Source organism: Lagenorhynchus albirostris, chromosome 20 (genome assembly GCF_949774975.1).
Source record: "Lagenorhynchus albirostris chromosome 20, mLagAlb1.1, whole genome shotgun sequence".
NCBI classification, from domain to species: domain Eukaryota; kingdom Metazoa; phylum Chordata; class Mammalia; order Artiodactyla; family Delphinidae; genus Lagenorhynchus; species Lagenorhynchus albirostris.
The window spans coordinates 29,600,743-29,622,407 of record NC_083114.1 but is presented as its reverse complement, the minus strand read 5'-3'; the positions used below and the strand labels follow the sequence as shown (position 1 = coordinate 29,622,407).

Genomic DNA, 21,665 nt, shown 5'->3' with positions numbered 1-21,665 from the left:
GGGGGTACAGGAGACAATGGCTAGTTCGCACGCTCAGGAAATATTCTTGCTGTTGCAACGCTTGTTTCTTGTTCCTCGTAGGAATTATGAAAAAGACCGAGTGGAGTGAAGGCCTGGTTGAGACTCTGCAAGGGCAGGGCATCCCTCCCCAGGATGGCAAGCACATGCAAAGAGATGCTTCATAAATAAATGTCACCTGATAAAGGGTGACACCCCTGCCACCTGCTGAGCCTGCTGCTGGCCTCCTGCCTTCCTGCTGCCCCTTACTGCTCCCTGCTTTTCCTCGCAGCCTGATGGCTCTGGGGTCCACCCCGTGGGGACCTGTCGGAAAGTCTGCTGCCCGCCTCCTGTGCTGTGCCCTTCCCGGGGGACGGGCCACAGGCACTCGGCTCTCTTGCCTCCTGTTTGAAAGCTGCCCTGGCTCGATTTCTCGAGGGCCTCTCCCGGCAAATGTTTTAGAAGCACAGTCTTGTCTCCACCCCTCTACGCCTTCCCCTTAGGAATTTTGTCATCTTTTCTAACAAACTTTCAGCTGCAAGTTACTCCCTTCTCCCCCTCTTCCTCTGGCCCACAGAAGTAAATAATGAAACAAAGCGAAGCTCCAGTCTACCTTGGGCTCTGGCCCTTTCAAGGAATCCCTTTGTCAAGCAAAGAATCCTTTTGTAAAGTGAATAATGATTCACTTTGGACTTTGGTGTTTTTTTTGTTCAGGGTCTTTCTCAAGAGTGGGGGCCAGGCTAATCTGTAGGCCTGGGGGCTGGTGGGGGGTGCTGCCTCGCTCTCTACCTACTGAAAGGGCTTCCGGTGTGTCTGCGGCTCTTCTGATTGCCTGTAATCCTTCCGATGTCCTCCTGTCAGGGCTCTGGCCTGACAACATGGGTCACACTGGCCCAGAAGGTGGTGACGGTTTGTGTTTATCGCTCTGTTTTGCTTCGCCCATCGCGTCTCCATGGAAACAGGCGCAGCCTTTACGTTGCCTTTGCTTTGGGCAAATTGATGCCTGCCGGCTGGGGATTTTTCTTTGCTCTCCACCCTCTTCCCCTCTTTGGGAGTCAAAGGGGAAGGTGGGGACCGCACAGGAAGACTTGCAGTGGCCTGGAGCTCCCAGGTTGGGGGAGCCATAGTCGGTCCTCCAGCTGGGGACCCGTGCCTGGGCTTGGCCTGTGTGGTGGAGCCTCGTGCGTCATGAGGCCATGGGTGGAGCGAGTGCGCCATGGTTTATAGACACTCAGCCCCCTCGCCCCCCCCCCGCCCCCCCGCCCCGTACTCACAGCACAGAGGCAGCTGCTGGCCACTTGGGGCGGGAAGCTGGTGGGAGAGCTGGGACCTGCTGATCCTCCGGCAGGAACTTTGCACAAGGCCTTTAACCTTTCCAGGCCTTGGTCTCTCCGGGGAGGGTGGAGAGGTTTTGAACCTCTTTGATACTGTGACCCCTTTTACCTTAAGGAAGCCCCACATCTGGGTAAACTGCAAAATCATTGTCATATGATTGTTCTATGGTAAATAGTAAATTCTGTGTTTGACTCAAACCAGTGAGTTGCCTGGTTTGAAATGAAACTTCAGAATTGGGAGCCTCTCTTTAGACTAGACTGAGCATTTTTGCACGTGATCCAGGCCCCCAGGTGCCCCCTCCTCCTGCCCAGGGTGTCCTGCATTCCCGGGCTGATCACGGCAGGGAGACTGCTGTTCCAGGTCAAGGCAAAAGTGTTGGCCCGAGCAGCCCAGGGCGACAGCAGATCTGCTCTGTGTCCTCACGGACCCCCAGCAGCTCAGTAGCAAGTACGCGAGGGTGGCCCATGCAGGACCGGGCTTCCTGAGCAGTTTTCTGCCTGAGCGGCTTGCCTGCCACACTTCCTGTGGTCATCTCGGTCGCTACTGGCTTGACAAGCTATGTTATCCAACAGGCGAAACAGTAGGCTTTTATCACTCAGTACCACGCTCGTGCCAGCTTTACTCGTTGATCAAATACGCCAGCTCCACGCTTCATTTCAGTATCGGAACTCTCCACCCATCTGCTTGTCAAATTTAGCAAAGGATGTGTTTAACCTCAGATTTGTGTTGTCCGAAAGCCTCCCTTGAGACTGGAGCTGGAGTCAAGATGTCTGAGGGGAACTCCGAGTGCGTCAGGTGATAGAGGTCAGGCGGTCCCGTCTCCTGCTGCAGAACAGGCACTTGCTGGAGTGATGCACTGTTCAGGGGTCTTTCCTGGGAAGTGCTCTCTCTAACACCTCTTTACAGTCAAGAAAGTTTCTTCTGGAGTCTCACCTAAATCCCATTTTATTTGGTCTGTCTTGAAGAAAGAGAACAAAGGGCAAGTAGCCTTAATGCTTTACCCAAAGACCCTTACATCTCTACTGAGCCTTGGCCAAACACACCTGATTTGGGAGCCTTGCCTCCCTGCTCTCTCTTGTTCCAGCGGAACAATGCCCGAGTTTCCTGTTGGTAAGACGATGAGAGTGGCAGCTGCCTCACTGGGTTGGTGTGAAAATTAAATCCCGTGGGGACGCACGTCACCAAGTGCCTGGCGTATGGTCCATTTTCAATCATTCCGGTTAACTCTGAATGCATTTTCTCTCTGCCTACTTTTATGCCGCCCCGGGTCCCTGCTTTTCCTCATAGCCTCTCCTGAAGGAAGCCCCCTGGGCTGGTGGGACATCCTCTCACTGGCCCAGAGCAAAAAGGCCCTGGATGGCATCATCCCTGTCCCTGTTGCTAAACTGACCTCCGGGAGCTCCCAGTTGGGACTGCTAACTTCCGGGCTCTCCCAGGGGCTGCAGCAGGGTCCCTGGCACCTCACTGAGAGAGGCCTTCACCAATTGCTTCTGCTCCCGTGGGCAGCAGCCTGAATCTCTGCTTTGTCTGAAGGGTGACCCCCAAGCCACAGGAGCAAGGACTGCAGAGGGAGCTATTTTCTCCAGGTTTTACTCTTTTTTCTTTTCCCTTTGAACCACAGGTACCATGGCAGAGTGGTTGAGAGCAGCGACTCTGGAGCCAAACTGCCTGGATTCTCACCCAGCTCTGCCACCGTGGCCGCCCTTCCCTCCCTGTGTCTCAGGCTTCTCTGTGGCACATAGGCAGCGCTAAAGAAAATATTTGCTATAATTTCCCTAGAGTTTTGAAAAGCGTGCCGTTGTTTGATTTAAAATTTCCTCCCCTCCCTTTCTCCTGATCAGCATAAATATACAGGCAGACCTCAGAAATGTTGTAGGTTCGGTTCCAGACCGCCGCAGTAAAGTGAATATCGCAGCAAAGTGAGTCACACACGTTTTTTGGTTTCCTAATGCATATAAAAATTATGCTTACACTATACTGTGGTCTATTAAGTGTATAATAGCATTATGTCTTAAAAAAAAACAATGTACATGCCTTAATTAAAAAATACTTCACTGAGAAAAAAATGCCAACCATCATCTGAGCCTTCAGCCAGTCGCAGTAGTAACATCAAAGATCACTGATCACAGAGCACCAGCTCAAATATAATAATAATGAAAAAGTTTGAAATATGGTGAGAATTACCAAAATGGGACACCGAGACACAAACTGAGCAAACGCTGTTGGAAAAATGGCACCAATAGACTTGCTCGATGCAGGGTTGCCACAAACCTTCAATTTGTAAAAAACTCAGCATCTGCGAAGTGCAGTAACGTGAATGGCAATGAACCGAGGTCTGCCTGTACATATTGCTTACCTGCTTTATGCTGGGCACTGAACTAGGCGTTGGGGACAGAGAGCTGAATGAGACCAAAAAATGCCTGCTCTGTCAGGGCCACCAGCCGGCACATTGGTAACTTTGATATCATGTGACTAGTGCTGCCATTTTGATGGTGCAGCAAGAATCTAACAGGCCCAGGCCATGTAGGGGAGAGCCAAGGAGTGCATCTGGGAAGGCTTCCTGGAGGAGGAGGTCTGTGTTCTGAATCGTAAAATTGCAGTTGGTCAGGGTGAGGCTGTTAGGGCCGAGGCGTTAAGAGCACGGGACTAGGGAAAAGTGCTGGGATGGTATGGTGGCCAGAGGAAGGAGCAGCCCAGGACTCGGCCACACGTGGCTGAAGCAGCAGGTCCCTGGAGGACTGGTCAACCTGTGCGAAGAGGAGGTTATCTCCTCTCCAGTACCAGATTTCTGGAGTGGGGAGCAGAAAGGAAGGGCACCTCAATATTGACATTCCTTCTAGCCTCCAGCTTGTCTCTGAGCTCCCTTGATGTTTTCCCTGCAGCCACTGTCCCTCCCTCCCCCTCTTTTAGATAATAATTTGCCATTCACCTCTGAGATAGTATATCCCAGATACACTGGGAGCGGCCCAGAATACCCCTTTTTTTGTTTGTTTTTTTGCGGTACGCGGGCCTCTCACTGTTGCGGCCTCTCCCATTGCGGAGCACAGGCTCCGGACGCGCAGGCTCAGCGGCCATGGCTCACGGGCCCAGCCGCTCCGCGGCATGTGGGATCTTCCCAGACCAGGGCACGAACCTGCGTCCCCTGCATCGGCAGGCAGACTCTCAACCACTGCGCCACCAGGGAAGCCCCCCTGAGCCTCTTTGACTTGCTTGGGGTTTGGAGGACAAGGATTGTGTGCACCTTAGGAGATTCTGGTTCAGTAGAGGGCCCTGGACCTTTGCCTTTCAGAAGCTCCCGGAGATCCTGCTGCACCCCTCCACCTGAGAATCCTGGCTTCAGGGATGCCCGAGTACCTTTAGGGTTTCCACACTGAGGTGCTGATGGATCTTCCCTGCCCAATCTCCTTGTACTTCCTCTTACTTTTACAAAGTGGCATTGTTGTTGTTGTTGTTTTTGCGGTACGCGGGCCTCTCACTGTTGTGGCCTCTCCCGCTGCGGAGCACAGGCTCCGGACGCACAGGCTCAGCGGCCATGGCTCACGGGCCCAGCCGCTCCGCGGCATGTGGGATCTTCCCGGACCGGGGCACGAACCTGCGTCCCCTGCATCGGCAGGCGGACTCTCAACCACTGCGCCACCAGGGAGGCCCGTTGTTGTTTGTTTTTAATCTGTCCTTTTATTCTTCCGGCGGTGATCTCTATCATCTTGTTTTTTGGCTTTACTTACTTTTTAAAAAGGTATTATTAGATAGTGAAACTGGGGCACAAGGAAGTAAACGTTGTCCAAGGTCATGGAGAAGCCAGAACCTGCCTTACAGAGTCCATGGTGTCTTCAGCCTGCTGAATGTCTCGCTGGGCAGAGAGCCTAAGGGCCCCGAGCCCCAGGTGTTTGAAGAAGCGGGGTAGGGGTCTGCTCCTCAGACACCGCAGTGCCTTCTTGCCTCCCTCCGCTGGGTTCCCGGCTAGCACAATCACGACCCCTGTTCCCAGTTGCTCTGCCCGCCTGCCTGGACATCTGTTCTCCTAACAATATCTACCCATAAATCCTGTCCCCGACTCCAGGGTGGCTTAGCTGGGGGACAACGAAGCCTGTGACCGGCAGCCAAGCCTTTCCCATGGCGCACAAGGGCGCGTCCACACCTGTGTGTGCTTACTGGCGGCACCAACACCTGCCTCTCAGGCCACGGTTGTGTGTGCGCAGCGGTCTCTCGTGCTGCAGTTGGAAGGGCTCCTCACAGAGCCCTTTCTGCTATAACCCACGCTATTGTAGTTCTTGTTCTTTGTGAAAAGAGATTTTTATCTTGTATATCCTGGCATACAGTAGGTCCTCCCTAAGTGTTTTTTGCCTGCCAGTGAATGAATGAGTGAATCATTAGAAGCCCGTGTGTGAATGTCGCTGGGGTGTCTGTGAATGAAACAGACCCAGTTTCCCTGGTACATGCAGAACACCCCCTGGGTGGCGTGGGGGCGTTGAAGAAGTGTCCCTCGCTGAGTCTGCCCTGAGGTCTGATAGAGGTCTGATAGAAGGAGGCAGCAAAGGATGACGTGCCACCTTGCCCGTCATCACGGCCACTCAGCGCTCTCTCCCCTCTTCGAGGCCACCAGACCGCTGAGTGCTGTGGCTGACCTGGAAGAGCAGAGGGGGATCAATATCGGCCGAAGTTTCCAGAGACTGCCTCTCGGAAGAGGGGAACCTGAGAGGGGCGTGAAAGCTGGACAGGCCTTGTTTATGAGGACAGAGGAGAGGTGCAGACGGCTGTGCTCTGTGGTCCCTGAACCAGTGGCATTGGGGGTAGAGCCCAGCAGTGTGTGTTTGACAAGCCCTGCAGGTGACCCTGATGCTCACGGAGTGTGGTGACGGCTGATGCAGAAAAAGGAAGGGGTCTGATCTTTGCACAAGAGACTGAGGGGCTGGGAAGCGACCTGGCATGTTTTAGATGAGTTCTTCTGCTGGCGGCACAGAGAAAAGACAGGAAGGAGACAGGCTGCCCAGCCAGGAGGCATCAAGGGAAGCAGGCTTGGGACGCCGAGGATCCCAGCTGGATTGGTGGTGGCCGTGGGAGCAGAGAGCAAAGCCAAGTGGTCCTATGACAGGAGAGTAGACAAGCCCGGTGACACATTCGATCTCGTGCCACGCTTTCAGAGCGCTCTTTCCTTGAAAATGTTTAAAAATGATTTGTCCCCTATCACATTGTTATATGCTAATTGTGGAAAATACAAGGAAGAAAAAGGGGGGTACAGAATTCCACCAACCTCCAGGACAACTATTGATAGATTGGAGTATTTCTTCTGCTCCACTTTCCTATGCATCTTTCCTTTATGTAGTTGAAAGCACACCATATGTATCCGTTTGCATCCTGCATCCTTTGCTTAACGTAATTTCATAAGCATTTCCTGATGTGCTTTGAGGCTGTCTCTTTTTGTTGCTGACAGGAGCGCCTTAAGGTGGGCAGGGTGGCACTGGTAAGGAAGCAGTAACTAAGACTCGGGGACAAAAGGGAACTTGTTCCATGAACTTCAGATAGTAGGGAAGTCTGGAGTTAAACAGCCTGGGTTGTGCAGCTCATAAATTACAAGGAACAAAAGGGATGAAGGGGGAACCTGTAGATTAAAATAGACTTTAAAGACACTGTGCAAGACTTAAGTATAGTGTTCAGGCATATGCACATTTGAGGGTTAAGAAATGCAAGGAAGTGATTACCATGCAAACAGTTTGTGGCATGTGGAGAGGGTTTTGGAGCACCTGGCAGAGTTTCATTTCTTGACTTGAGTGGTTGAAAGGTGTTTGCCTTATGATGATTCATTAAACTTACATGTATTTTGTGCAGTTTTCTGTATCTGTTTTATTTTTGTAAAAAGGTTGAAAGGAAAAAGGAGCTTGCTCAAGGATCTGTGTGGCAGAGTCGGGACCAGAACCCCTGTTCACCGGTCCTCCCTTGGGCTTCATTTCCAGCTGTTCCCACCCTTTGTGGGTTGCTGCCCACCCACCTCCCAGCCCCTAGCCCCCAATCTGCAGCTTGCAGGAAAAACTTCAGATTTACAGCTCATTTTGGTTGACTTTCAGGGCCAAGCTGAGACAGCCTGCAGGGAGAACAGGGATTCCCCTTTGACTCAAATGGGGAAATTCTTGAGGAGATCAGTTAAGTCAGGAGTGAAGCTGTCTCAGCCATTCTATCACTGTGTGCGGTGTGTGTGTTGCACGGGCAGGAGCTGCCTTGACGATTTCTTGAGCTACAGGCTCAAGCACCCGGGCTTCTGTGTGCTTTCAGACTCCCTTTGCATTCATTTCCTTAGCCTGGTGCATTGGGTTCCTGGAAACAAATGGCTTTTTTCTTTAATAAGCAGTATCCCTCCCATAGCCCATCAGCACACACCCTGCCTCAGCTGCCCTTTTCCTCTGACTCCTTCCCAGAAGCCCAAGGAGGCAATGCAAGGGCCACCACGGGGCACAGCCAGGAGGGGGGACAATGGATGAGCCCTGCCGATGCTAAGCACCCCCTCCGTCCTGGCAGGGCAAGCGGGAGACACTTCTGAATCAGGTCCTTGAGCCCAGGGCCCTGCAGCTTCTGAAACCAGACTCGGGCTCCTAGCTGGATTCCTGCTTCTCCCTGCCTGGGTGTCAGGTTTCACCATGGGAACCGGGCCAAAGCTTTGATCTTGGTTGAGGCCAAGGACACCCGTGGGGAGTGGGCCTACTACTCACCCTAGCTCTGCCTGCCCAGGAGAAGGGGGTCTTTGCACTTACCTGCCCTTCCCAGAAGGTTGTGGAAGGGCTTTTTTGTTGGGGATCAATTGTCCACAGTCCTTGGTCCCCCCCCAGATCATTGTAACGAAGCCCCCCAATGATGGTACGCCGGGACATCATGCTGCTGAGGAGGAGGGCTCCCCTTAGGTTCTGGAACAGCACTGTCTCATAGAACTTCCTGTGATGTTGGAAATGTTCTAATACACGTGCTGTTCAACGTGACGGCCATCGAACACTTGAAATGTGGTTGCATGACCGAGGAACCGATTTTTAAATTTTATTTAATTTTAAATAATTAAAATTTAAATTTATCTGGCCACACGTGACTAGTGGCTACCTTCTTGGGCAGTACAATTCTGGAAGGAGCGGGTGTCTGAGAAGGCTATACTGCCTGCTCCCCTCTTGCCTCTGCGCACACATACACACATTACAAGTTTCAGGAAGGCCCCGGATACAATGTCCTTTTTTAAAAAAAACAATTAATTAATTAATTAATTTTTGGCTGCGTCGGGTCTTCTTTGCTGCGTGCAGGCTTTCTCCCGTTGCGGCGAGCGGGGGCTACTCTTTGTTGTGGTGCGCGGGCTTCTTATCGCGGTGGCTTCCGTTGTTGCGGAGCACGGGCTCTAGGCGCACGGGCTTCAGTAGTTGTGGCTCATGGGCTCTAGAGCACAGACTCGGTAGTTGTGGCACACGAGCTTAGTAGCTCCGCGGCATGTGGGATCTTCCAGGACCAGGAATCGAACCCGTGTCCCCTGCATCGGCAGGCGGATTCTTAACCACTGCGCCACCAGGGAAGTCCCAATGTCCTTTTATAACAAAGTTCGCTGTTTAAACATTCTCATCTCGAGTGAGGCAGAGCTGTCATTGACCGTAAACGTGCCCCCACATGTGGCTTCTCTGCGTCCTTGCACACGTGGAGGTAAGGGGTGTGAGAACCTCAGGAAACTGTGCATGTGAGTCTGGATTCATCGGTCACAGGACGCAAACTCTGGTCTCCCGCCCTGGCGTGCCCGTGCTCCTCTCTGCTCCTGCCCTTTAGGAAGAAAGAATCCCGTAAGGGTGGATGCCTGGTAACTGGCAGACAGGCCCTCTCCTGGGAATAAGGCCCAGGCCCCGGGGGCGGCGGGGGGTTGGGGGGGAGCCCACGCTGGCAGTTTTGATCTTATTTCCTGTTCTGGATTGAACAGCTCAAGTAAGAGGGATTTTTGCCTTTTTCAAGAAGGTGGGGATGAGGAACACCTTTTTTTTTTTTTTTTTGCGGTACGCGGGCCTCTCCCGTTGCGGAGCACAGGCTCCGGACGCTCAGGCTCAGCGGCCACGGCTCACGGGCCCAGCCGCTCCGCGGCATGTGGGATCTTCCCGGACCGGGGCATGAACCCGCGTCCCCTGCATCTGCAGGTGGACTCTCAACCACTGCGCCACCAGGGAAGCCCGAGGAACAGCTTTTAATTTCTTGTTTTATATATGGGTATATTTTTTGAGCAAGGTGGGTGGTGGGGTGAAGGTGCCTTAAGGTCGTCACCAGCTGAGTGGGTCCTCTTATCCCCCTCTCGCCCTCACTTTCCCACTGGCTAGCACCTGGGGGGGTGCTCTGTGATGTTTGTTCAATGAACGAGTGAAGAAGTGGTTTCTGCCTGCCAGAGCGCCTCCAGGACAGCCCTCTGCTGCTCCTCTCTCTCTCGTCCTCTTCCTTTCGCCCTGCAGGGCAGGCCAGCCATCTCTCCTCTCCCGGCTCCCGTCCGAGGCTCTCAAGATGTACGCTGCATGTTCTGACACACTAACCTTTTCTAATAGCTGTTTCCTAGTGTATCATAACTCAGCCGTTACAAATGTCCCACAGAGTATCCCTGCACGGCCATCCCCGTGGCATGTGTGACTCTGCAGACCATATGAACATTCCTCGTCAACAGGGCTGTCGTTGTCCCCTGGCCTACTCCATGCAGATGGGGAAAGAGCCCCTCTGTGCAGGCAGGATTTCCTGTGTGCTGTTGGCCCTCTCTCTGCATAGCCCAAGGAGAGCCCCCTTCTGCCCGGTGAGTCGCAGTCTCTTCTACAACCCAGTGCCTCATCCTGCCTGATTTTGTCTTTTATTTTCATTGTGATAAAATGAACATGACATACCATTTTAACGATTTTTAAGTGGCAATTCAGTGACATTAAGTATACATACGGTGTTGCGCAGTCATTACCACTGTCCGTCTCCAGAACTTGTCTATCATCCCAAACAGGGACTCTGTGCCCGTTAAACAATCTCTCTCCATTCCCCCGTCCCCTCAGTCCCTGGGAAACTCTGCTCTAATTTCTGTCTCTAAGAACTTGCCTATTCTAGGTACCTCATAAAAGTGGAATCATACCGTGTCTGTCCTTTTGTGTCCGGCTTAGCATGTTTTCAGGGTTCATCCATGATATAGCATGTATCAGAATTTCCTTCCTTTTTGGGGCTGAATAACATTCCATGGTTCCATCTGTATAGACTACATTTTGTTCATCCATTCATCCGGTGACAGACACTTGGGTGCTTTCTACCTTTGGGCTATAGTGATAATGTTGCTATGAACACGGGTGTTCAAATATCTGCATCTCTGGGAGCGGAACTGCTGGATCGTATGGGAATTCTGTTTAACTTTTCGGGGAGCCACCAAACTGTTTTCCACAGCAGTGGTACATTTTACGTCGCAGTGTACCTTTTAAAATAATTCTTAACTTTCAACTAGAAAAACAATGCATGTTTGTTATAAAAACTTCAAAGGAGGGCTTCCCTGGTGGCGCAGTGGTTGAGAGTCCGCCTGCCGATGCAGGGGACACGGGTTTGTGCCCCGATCCGGGAGGATCCCACATGCCACGGAGCGGCTAGGCCCGTGAGCCATGGCCGCTGAGCCTGCACGTCCAGAGCCTGTGCTCCGCAACGGGAGAGGCCACAGCAGTGAGAGGCCCGCGTACCGCAAAAAAAAAACAACAAAGAAAACAAAACTTCAAAGGATGCAGAGGTACATGAAGTAACGATGCAACCCTCCCTTTTAGACAACTGCTACTTAGTGTTTGGTGTGTATCCACTTGGACCCCTCCCTGTACCTCTCCAAATATACAAGCATACACTCAGACATTTCAACAAAAGTGGGACACCTGGCCCTGCCGCTTGGTTTTTTTCCATGTCATCCCATGTTGCACCTGAAGTTCTCGGCTGTGTGCCTCTCCGTTCTGTGGATGCACTTGTGTCATGTATCGGTTCCCGGGTAGTGAGAGACAATTCTCACAAACCCTATGCACTCACAGCTTTGCACACGTCGGCTGCCAGAGCTGACCTTGGCACTGGGGAGGCCATGTGGCCAAGAACTACCTTCCCCATCAGTCTCAGCTTTTCCCAAGTTGCTCTACGCTTGGGGTAGCTAAACTAGCTGAGCTGTGTTTTGTGAGGGAGGGCCACCCACCTGGCCTTATCCAGCTGCAGCCTGGCGTGGTACACCCTCCCCTCTGGGAATTCTGGGAGTCAGCCTCCTTTGAAGTGAGGAGGTAACTTAGAGCTGGGCAGAGAGGTGAGCTGCAGCTGGAGAGAGAGAGAGTCCAGACTCTCACAGCATGGGGCGGGCGGGGTTTCTCTTTGGGGCTCTGAGAAGGAGGCTGTGGGACCATCAAGGCGTGCTGTGCCCTCACACACTTGGACAGACCCAGCTTAGGCCTGGCAAAAGGCCACCTTTCAAGCCAAGGACCAGCCTATCTTTTGCCAGCACCTTTTTCTGCAGAGCCCCAGGCAGCTGGTGGGAGAGTACAAAGAGGCCTGGAAAATCCACAAACTGCATAATCAGCCCCTGCATCTTGGACGCTTGACTCTGTTTATTGCTTCCTGTCCCCGAAAGCCCTTTAAAAACAGAGGGGCTTTGAGGGGGGGGAGCTGGACCTGGTGGGTGGCCTGCCCCTGCCAGACGTCCCACAACTCTGGGAGCCGGCAGCTTCCCTAAACAAGTCCACTTTCCTTTCCACTTCCCTCTGCCACCCCCAAAGAGAACAGGGGGTTGTCCAAGAGTGTGAGAGGGCCTAATTGACAAAGGACAAGGGTCTCATTTCTACCAATTTCCTTGAAGGCCTGGAGGTTAAGCTCTAATGAGGTGCAGGAGGGGAGCAGGGTAAAACCTTAGCCTCTGACTGACCCCTGCGAGGTGGGGAGGGGAGCAGGGGGTCTGTTCCCTGGGATCTAGGGACGGTCCTGTTCCAAGGGCCGTGGGACTCGCTCAAAGCTGTTTTATTCTTGTTTGTATTACATTTTTTTTTCTTTTGGCCATGCTGCGCGACTTGTGGGATCTTGGTTCCCCAACCAGGAACTGAACCCGCGTCGTTGGCAGTGAGAGTTCGGAGTCCTAACCACTGGCCCACCAGGGAATTCCCTGTATTACATTTTTTTAAAATAAATTTATTTATTTTTTATTTATTAATTTTTGGCTGTGCTGGTTCGTCGTTGCCGTGCGCGGGCTTTTTCTAGTTGCGGCGAGCGGGGGCTACTCTTCATTGCGGTGCGCGGGCTTCTCATTGCGGTGGCTTCTCTTGTTGTGGAGCACGGGCTCTAGGCGCGCGGGCTCAGTAGTTGTGGCTCACGGGCTCTAGAGCTCAGGCTCAGTAGTTGTGGCGCACGGGCTTAGTTGCTCCGCGGCATGTGGCATCTTCCCGGACCAGGGCTTGAACCTGTGTCCCCTGCCTTGGCAGGTGGATTCTCAACCACTGCACCACCAGGGAATCCCCTGTATTACATTTTTAAAAACAGGTTTCTCCTTGTTGACTGACTTTTCTCCCTTCCCTCCCTCTCACCTCCCCAACTTTCATCCACCCTGTCCCAGAATTAACTAATTCACGTCACAGCCTTTCCCACCACTGCCGGTGGCTGAGATGTGACTCTTTCAGGGAAGAGCTACAGCCCTGAAACGTTCACCTGGACACTCACAGCTGGGGGTGCCCGTGAGGGCTGTTTGCTGTGCTTTCCTTGCATCTGGGAGACATGGGCAGGGTGGATGTGGGGGGCACATGGTTGGAAGAGGGATGCTGTGTTTTGGGAAGAGGGGCATGTAGGAAGACAGTCACCCAGAGCTGGGGCTGCCCCTGCCAGCCAGACGTGGGGCGAACTGTCCCTCTCCGACCTGGGGCTCCCGCTGTGGTCAGGCGGGTGGGAGGCCTGAGTTCCCACCCTCCCTCTATGCCTGTCTGCATCCTCCCTTTGCTTGGCGTCCCTGACTTAGAAGCCGATTGACCACATGACCCTGATTTACCCCTGTTGAAAGGCCTCTCTGATTTAAAAAGCAGAGGGTATGAGTTGGCCTGTGCTCTCTGTGTGGACCCGCCGTATGTGAGGGTCCGTGGGTCTGCTCGTACTTTTCCGCAGGGGCCGTCTAAGCAGACTTTCCACGTGGGACCTCTGTGTGTCTGAGCTTGTGCATTTGGTTGTGCAATTCTGATCCTGCCCCACCCTCCCAGCTCCTTCCTGAAAGTGAAATGCTACAGTCCTTGCTCAAGAACAAAGGCTTGAGCTCAGCCCTGCATGTTAATGATTTTCAAGTGTGGCCACTTCCTCCTGCTGGGCCCGACTCACTCAGCTGCTGCCCGCTGTGGTTGGGATGGAAACCCAGCTTGAAGAGCCCAGGGACGGACAGGGGGACCCTGCTGGGGGTGGGAGCCGGAGCCTGGCAGGGTCCTGTTGGCCCTGGGACCCCTGTAGCAGAGGAGGCATATGGCAGGACCGGCCTGCTCTGCTCTGAGCTGGACTGCACCCCCTTCTTTTCTATCTCCCTGCTCCTGGCCAATCCATGCAGCCGCTTCTCTCCTGCCCCAGGGTGACCCCACGTTCCCAACCCTTCTGGAGCCTCAGTTTCCCTCTGTGCCCCATACAGAGATCAGAGGCTCCTCATTATAAGTAGGGTGACAGTGCAGTGAGTGGTTGGGAACATGGGCTTGGGGGTAGAATCCTGACTTAGCCGCTTGGTATCTAATTCCTCTGTGCCTCAGCTCCCCCATCTGCAAGGTAACACCTCCTACCTCGTAGGGCTGTTGCTAGGATTCCATGGAGGTGAAGTGCCCAGCATGGTGCCAGCTGAGCCCCTGCTCTCGGGGAACAGGCCCAGCCTAGAGCCTGGCTTGTGGAACTCGCCCCCAGCACTGGAAACTGTAAAGTGCTGTGCACATGTAAAGCACAATCATTTGGGGGCAGTCATCACGTTCAGAGTGAGAGAATGATCTATTTCAGGATTTTTAAACGGCTGGGATCAGCAGACCTTGGCTACAATTCACAGATGTTTCCCACTGTGGAAGCTGGGTTTTCACTCCTGCCTTTCCTGTTGGTCTTTCGTCTTTGGTTATTTGGCACACGCACATGGGTTCCCCCCTTTGTGCCACACAAAGGGAGCATGAATCCGGATTCACCCCGTGTCTGTGGGCTGTGGGCCTGAAAACCACTACAGCTCCTCTGTCAAAGATTCATAAGCCTTGAAGGATGAGTCAGTCGTGTTTGCCACCAGCAAGAAGTGCTTGAGCACTAGCTGAATACCTCGTGTTTTAACAGTGCTCATCAAGGAGACACGGGACTAAGGAGTGTCCAGCTGCTTTGGAGAGGTCCCAGCAATTGCTGGACTGTCCTCATTGTCGCCTCATACCCCTTAAGTCTGGGTGACTTGTAACCCACTTGTAGGCTGGGGCCATTCCAGCTACACGCTCTCTCCGACCCAGCCCTCGTGCCCATCCCACACTGGAAGGAAGGGAGTGCAGGGTCCACACATCCCTGGCTGGCGGCTTCCCTGGGAGGGACAGAGCGGCTGCTGCGAGTTTGGGCTTGTGGGGTGAAGTGGCAGAGCGTTTGTTTGATGACTGTGGATTAAGCCCAGGTGTGTGGGCCTAATGTTTACAGAATGCTGATTGGCTCAGGCTGGAATGAAAAAAACGGCTATTCAGGGGAGCAGGGAGGTGGCATGGATAATCCAAAAGCCATTTTTTCAGGGCTTGGAGCCAGAGATAAGGTATTTTTGCAGATCTCCGTAAATCAGCCAGATAGGAATTCTTTTTAATGTGTGCCTACAGTGTACCTCAGCTGCTCCAGTGACTGAACAGTCCCCGAAACTCAGCTCAGACAGCTGTGGACCATCTGGGGACTCAGGGCACACACAGAGGATGCCAAGAATGAAAGGGACCTTGAAGATCATTTAGTCCTCCTTGCCCATTTTTCAGATGGGTACCTGAAGGCTCAGGCGGTGAAATGACTTGCTGAAGTTCCCTTGGCTGGTCAGTGATGGAGCTAAAGTCAGAATCTGGGGCCCCAAACCGCATCACTCTGTAAGGTAGTGGTCCTCACACTTTACTGCACATTCGAATGATCTGGGGAACTTGTTAACATACAGATTCCCAGGCTGTAGCCCCGGAAATTCTGATTTCATAGTGGGGTGAAGAATGTGTGTCCTTAGCAAACCCCTCAGAGGAGTCTGGTGAAGGCGGTCTCCACCATCCTCTCAGATACATTGCTATAACGCAAAGGGCATTTGTTTTTAGACTGATAGAAAAGCACATTTGCTCTTCCCAGAGCCTCGTGAGCAGGCCGGTAGCAGTGCGGGGAACAGGCAGAGATGCAAACAGCTCTGGTTAAACCTAGGCTTTAAAGCAGGTTGCAAGAAACTGGTGTGTCAGAAGACTTGACAGCACACTGGTTTCTTTCCTGTGAGGCCATGCAATTTGGATGCGGTGCAGCCCTGGACGACCTTTAGGTCACACATGACGACCCCTTGTCCCTATCTGTAAAATGGCTCTGATGGTGGTAGAAGGTAATAATCTGCGGTACTAGATTATCGTGAGGATTAACACAGTGCACGGGAAGCACAGCCCAGCACTCAGTAAATGGCAGGTTCTCTGATCGCTAATTGCTGGGGGAGGAAGGGGAGGGCAGGCCTCTGCTTTATGTCTTTATGGAATGGATGTCTGCTGAGGATGTCATTTGAGGACAAGGGTTCCGGTTCTGTAGCTAAAGAAAGGGTCCAGGTCCTTCCAGCCCTGGGGGACTGGGATGCAGCCACCCCCTTCTGCAGAGGTGTCACCATGGTTTGTACCTAGCTTGGTGGTGCCTTTCTCTGGCTCTGATCCGTCCCCCACCCCAACGCATGTCCTTGCATCTCTGGGAGGTTTCAGTGATGGGGAAGGTCAGACTGAACAGGGACTCTTTCTCTCCATTTTCTAGGGATGGAGACTGAGGCCCCCTGGAGGCAAAGCAGGCTGGTTCTGGGACCGCCAGGATCTCCTGCCCCTTCCCCTGACTGTCAGATTTGAGGGCCAGGGCTACCAGCCCCAGCGGGCCTGCAGCCCTCCTTCACTCCCATCTGGGAGTTGGTTTTGCAGGGAACCGGAAAGCTGATTTCTGGGCCAGGGTGTGCCACTTCCAGGTTCTGGTTCTGGCCAGATTTGCTGCAAATCAGGTCAGCCTGACCTCACCCCTCACCACTGATGCACCTGATGCTGTAAAAACCATTCTGGGCACATTTGGGGAAGAGAGAGAGGGACCAGGGCCTCATCTGGCCCTGCTGTCAGCCTAGCGAAGGGAGGGGTTGCAGGGTGGGCCGTGGGAAGGCTGAGGGGGCGGTTAGTGCACGTTAGCGTGTGTGTAGGACAGTCTGGCGGAAGAACACAGCTTCCAAGTTGGGTGAAGAGAGGAGTGGACTGAGTGCCTGGGCTGGGCGGGAGGGTTCAGGAAAATCTAAAGGAAGGGAGCGTGGCCCCCGGCTGTGAGGGCCTGAGGCATCTGTGGCACCCGCCTGTGCAGTGAAGGCTTGGAGGGAGCTGGTGTATGTGGCACAAGCAGACGCATGAGCTGTGCGCCGCTGCGCTGGGGTGCACGCCCACACGGGGACAGGGCGCTGGCCCGGGAGGCCACAATCTGGGTTCAGATCCCAGCTCTGTGGCCACTGAGCTCTGACCTCAGGCAACACACACCATCTGGCAGGGAGAGCGTGGGGTTTCTTCCTGAGGGCATGTGTGGGCACGTGGGTACTGGAGTTGAGCAGTGTGGGTGAGGGAGGGCCACAAGTGGGGAGGGATACCTAGCCCAGCGGTGGCAGAGGAGGGGCGCGGGGGAGCGAGCAGCCTGCGGTTGGGGAGAGTAGCACGGGCCTGGTAAGTGGCTCTGAACAGTCCCATCTGCTGTCTGGGCGGGGCGGAATTTCTGATGGTGTCCCGGCTGCCTGCCTGCCTGCGAGGGGTGGTGGCCCTCGGGCTGCAGCTGCCTCCTGCTGTTTGAAGCTGGGCCCCTCCCCAAGCCCCTGCTCCCCAGCCCGGGACCTGCATTCCCCAGCTGCTATAGGAAGCACTTCGGAGAAGGGCCCTCTGTGTGCCTGTGCTCCTGCTGCACAGCCCGGAGCCCCTCCCTGGGGGCAGGCCCCTGTCAAACCAGCCCAGCTCCCAGCAGCAGCGGGAGCTCCAAGCAGGGGTCCCAGAGCACCCCAGCCTGAGGTCCTGGAGGCACCTGAGAAGAGCCTTAATGCTGCATACTCTCCCCGCTCAGGGCTGGATTCAAGATCATAACCCCAGGGGCTTCCCTGGTAGCACAGTGGTTAAGAATCCACCTGCCAATGCAGGGGACACGGGTTCGAGCCCTGGTCCAGGAAGATCCCACATGCCGCGGAGCAACTAAGCCCGTGCGCCACAACTGCTGAGCCTGTGCTCTAGAGCCCGTGCAACAAGAGAAGCCATCCAATAAGAAGCCAGTGCACCACAACAAAGAGTAGCCCCCGCTCGCCGCAACTAGAGAAAGCCCACGCGCAGCAACAAAGACCCAACGCAGCCAAAAAAAAAAAAAAAAAAGATCATAACCCCAGGCCTGACTCCTGGGCCAGGCTCTAGACACAGACAGTCTTACTGACGGCTGCCCCGACTGAGAGAACGTGATCCCCCTCAGGAACCTGTCTGAGGAGATACAGGTGTCCCTGTTCTACACATGAGGAAACGCACTCAGAGATGTTCCACTCACCCAAGCAGCAGTGATCGGGATGGAAGCCGGGGTTAGCCCTGAGCTCAAGCCCATCCTTAACCGCTGCGCTCCTACCCCAGACACAGCGCCGGTAAAAACCAACTTGTGGTTTCCCCTCCACGGGGAGCTTCCTGGCTAGACCCCGCCCCACTGCGCTGCTCCGGTGGGCCCTCCACACTGTGGTCTGACCCCTGAAACAGCTGTGGCATCAGCCATCACCTTGCCCACCGGGAATCTCTGTGTACCCTGCAACCCTCCCAGGAGATAGGTGGGGCCCTGGCCCTGAGGCTGAGGCTCTGGCCAGGGAGGGCTTGCCCAGATAGTCCGGGTAGGAGGGATGGAGTTGGGATTCGAAGGATCACAAAAGTTTTAAAGCCCTGGAGGCTCTGTGCTTTTAAGATTTCTTTCTGTCATCATTCAGTTGTTTTTGGTTTGGTTTGACTTGGTTTTTTAAAATCAGAGAACAGTGTAAGACGGAGGTTGAGAAGAGCATGGACTCTGGGGACAGATTGTTTGCCTTCACATTTTGGCGCTGTCACTGACTGTGTGACCCTGCGTAAGCTCTTTACACTCTCTGAGTCTTAGTTTCCTCATCTGTAAAATGGGTATAATTGCTTTACTGTGGGGTGGCTTTGATGAGATGATGCATGCCACGTGTTTAGAAAGTGTGTGGCACACAGTATGTGCTCATAGATATTTGCTATGACTATTATTAAAAAGTAATTCATGTCAATTGTAGATAATATGCATATGCAAAGAGAACAGAAAATCACTGGCAGAGCTATCATTTTGATATTCTTTGTAGGTTATCTGCTTATTTTATAATTTTAAAATTAATGAACATGAATCAAAATTTAAAAGGTACCAAAGGATTTACAGAGAAAAGTTTTCTTGATCTGTCTCTTATGACCTAATTCTCCCCAGTGGAAGCCTATAGTATCAGTTTCTCATGAATCCTTTCAGAGCCCTTTCCCTCACCCTCTCCATATGTAGACATACACATACCCTAATGCACTATAGTATAGAGACTATACTTACTTTTCTGTGCCTTGCATTGTTCCCCTAAGCAATAGGTCTTGGGCATAGAGACATACAGAGATGCCTTATTTTTGTTTACCACTGTATAGTGTTCCATCAAATGTGTTATATGAATTCCATAGAAGTGGAATTCATGGATCAGTGGGTGGGTGCAAAGTGTGTGCTAGTGTGGGGTAAGGGGACAGGAGTTGGGACTTCAGTTCCCAGGACCCTCCTCTGCTCTGAGCACCCCTCCCTAATCTTGGTTCCTTGGCCTGGACTCCCTGGGCATGCTCAGATACTGAATTATGTGGCATCACTGACTGACCACCTGTCCCAGGGGCCCAGAGACATCTCCTGCCCAGACTTCAGGGCTCAGCATCAGACCATGCAGGCCCAGCCTGTGGAGGGGCCTTCAGCTTAACCGCCTGAAGGACATGCCCGGGGAGGGGCAGCTGGCCCCTCTTTCCCAAGGAGCTGGAACTGGGCCAGCAAGAGCTCATGCCTGGAGCCAGCCCAGCTTCACTGCCTGGCACCTGAGCTGCCAGTGCCCCCTTCTCCCAGTTTGGGCCATTGCACTTGGTCCCAGGTACAAACACATTCCTGCCAGCCCAGAGGCGCTCCGCAAGGCTGCAGTCCCTGGGTGGGGCAGCGGGGAGCAGCTTCCCCTCTGTCAACTGAAGTCTGATCTCCTCCCAGGCGCCTGGGTTGAGTGTCTTGGCCGAGCTGGTAACGCTTGTTGATGGAGAGACGGATTGTTGTGGAAATAGTCCCAACCAGTTCAGGTAGAGATGGAAAACAGTTGGTTGCCCAGGCAACTGACAACCTTGGTGGAGTAGAGAAAAGGGATTTGTAAGGAAACTGCCATGGTTCTGTCTTTCCTTCTGGTAGGCTTTGCCTGGACTCCTTCCTCCTCCCTTCTTCCCTGGACATGAGCACCAGGTACCCCCAGCCTCTCCAGGGGCAACTCTGCCCCATTAGGAGTCAATTCAGTTCACAGTTACTGAGTTCTTGCTGTGTGCCTGACTCCGTGCTCAGCCTCGGGAATGCAGAAAGGGGGTCAGGCCTGATGGATTAAGAGTGCCAGGTCTGGAGTCAGATCAGTTTGGCCACTTAGCTGTGTGACCTTGAACAAATTCCTCGACTCCTCTGTACCTCAGTTTTCTATCTATAAAGTGGAAATAGCATTGGTAATATGTACCTCTTAGGGCTGTAGAGAGGATGAAAAGAGTTATTAACAGGCATAAGGCACTTGGAATAGTGGTTGGTACATAAAGAAGCAGGCGATAAGTGGTATGTTATCATTATTGCTATTATTACCGTCATTCTACCAAGATGAGCCGAACAAATGACATGTTACTCATGCCTGAGGAGCTTCATCTTGGATCTTTTCAACTGGAAGGCAGAGCTGACTTCTCAGCCCTTTTACAGCAACCAAGCCCAATGTCTGGGCCTCAGGAACAAAGATGAACAATGGTGTCCTTAGAACTGAAGCTCTGGGGCCAGTCCTTTCATAGGGTAGGGACCTTATTAACTTCCTTTGAAACCTCTTGCCCTAGTCCATACCCAGCAGCCCCCAGCAGCTATAGACCTGCCCACAGAAGTTGAAGCAAGAGAGAGAAAAATTAGGAAAGAAAACATCTTTTTTCGTTTTTTTTCTCCTATAGATTTTTAAAAGATATTAGTGGGGTAGGTGGATTTCTTTCCTGCCCCAGCCTTAGATTGGACTAATTGATGGGGGATGGCCCAGAGAGGTAAGTGGCTAACTCAAGGTCACACAGCCGGGCATGGCAGAACTGAGTCTGCCTCTCCCTCTCTTCCTCCTCCTCTTCTCTTAGGTCCAATAAGGCCTCCTTTTCCCAGTGGCCGTGCCCGAGGGTCCTCTCTGCCCTTCCTGACACCCCCTTCCCCGGGGGGTGGGCACAGGTGTGGCTGCCCAGCAGCTCCCGGTGCCTCGGGAATGAATGAGGCTGGCTTTGTTGCGGCCCCAGCAGCTGTGGCCGTTTGAGTTTCCATTAAGCCCTTTCCGCGCCTTGGTCTGGAGCAGGAGGCTCGGCATTTAAAGGTCACCGGGCGTTTGAAGCTGCAGTGACATTAATAGCTTGGGAAGAAAACAAGACTGTGCAGGGACCGGAGGACAAGGCGCCTCTGTCAGGGCTGTGCCCGCCCCCCCTCCCCCGCCGGGTGCTCACGCGCATACACACACACTTACACACTCGGACACACACACACACAGACCCTGACAGCCTCTCTCTGTCTCTTGTCCCGCCCTCCTTTCTCCCCTTTTGGGGCCTCTCTAGCTCAGAAGCCAAGAAGCTCAGGCAGACTTCCCTGTGCCCTGCCCCCATCACGTCTGAGGTGACAGTTGGACAAGGATGCAGCTGCCCCAGGCCCAGCGGCTTCTCCATTAACACTGCCATTACCCACTTGAGGTTTCCCCAGGACTTAACCATGGTTACACAAGCATCCCAGGGGTCATATGACCTCATTCTGGCCCTGCTGGCTTTTGCAGCCCAGATTCCTAATGAGACAAAATAAGCCTGGGCCTGGTCTTCTCATACGGGAAATGAAAGGGCTGGCAAGCAGGGTGTATCTTG

At 53.3% G+C, this 21,665-nt stretch overlaps 1 protein-coding gene across 4 annotated transcripts in view; it reads left to right on the top strand.

Annotated features, from left to right (window-relative positions):
• The window catches only part of CUEDC1 (CUE domain containing 1), a 76,652-nt gene that overhangs the window by 28,962 nt on the left and 26,025 nt on the right, over window positions 1–21,665 (top strand). For 3 of the 4 annotated variants that reach the window (XM_060135944.1, XM_060135941.1, XM_060135943.1), the window contains exon 1: window positions 18,512–18,607. The exons of the other annotated variant lie outside the window; for it this stretch is intronic. The gene's annotated coding sequence lies outside the window, so the exon portion shown is untranslated. Of the gene's footprint in view, window positions 1–18,511; window positions 18,608–21,665 lie in introns of those variants that run through there. 4 annotated transcript variants of the gene reach the window in all.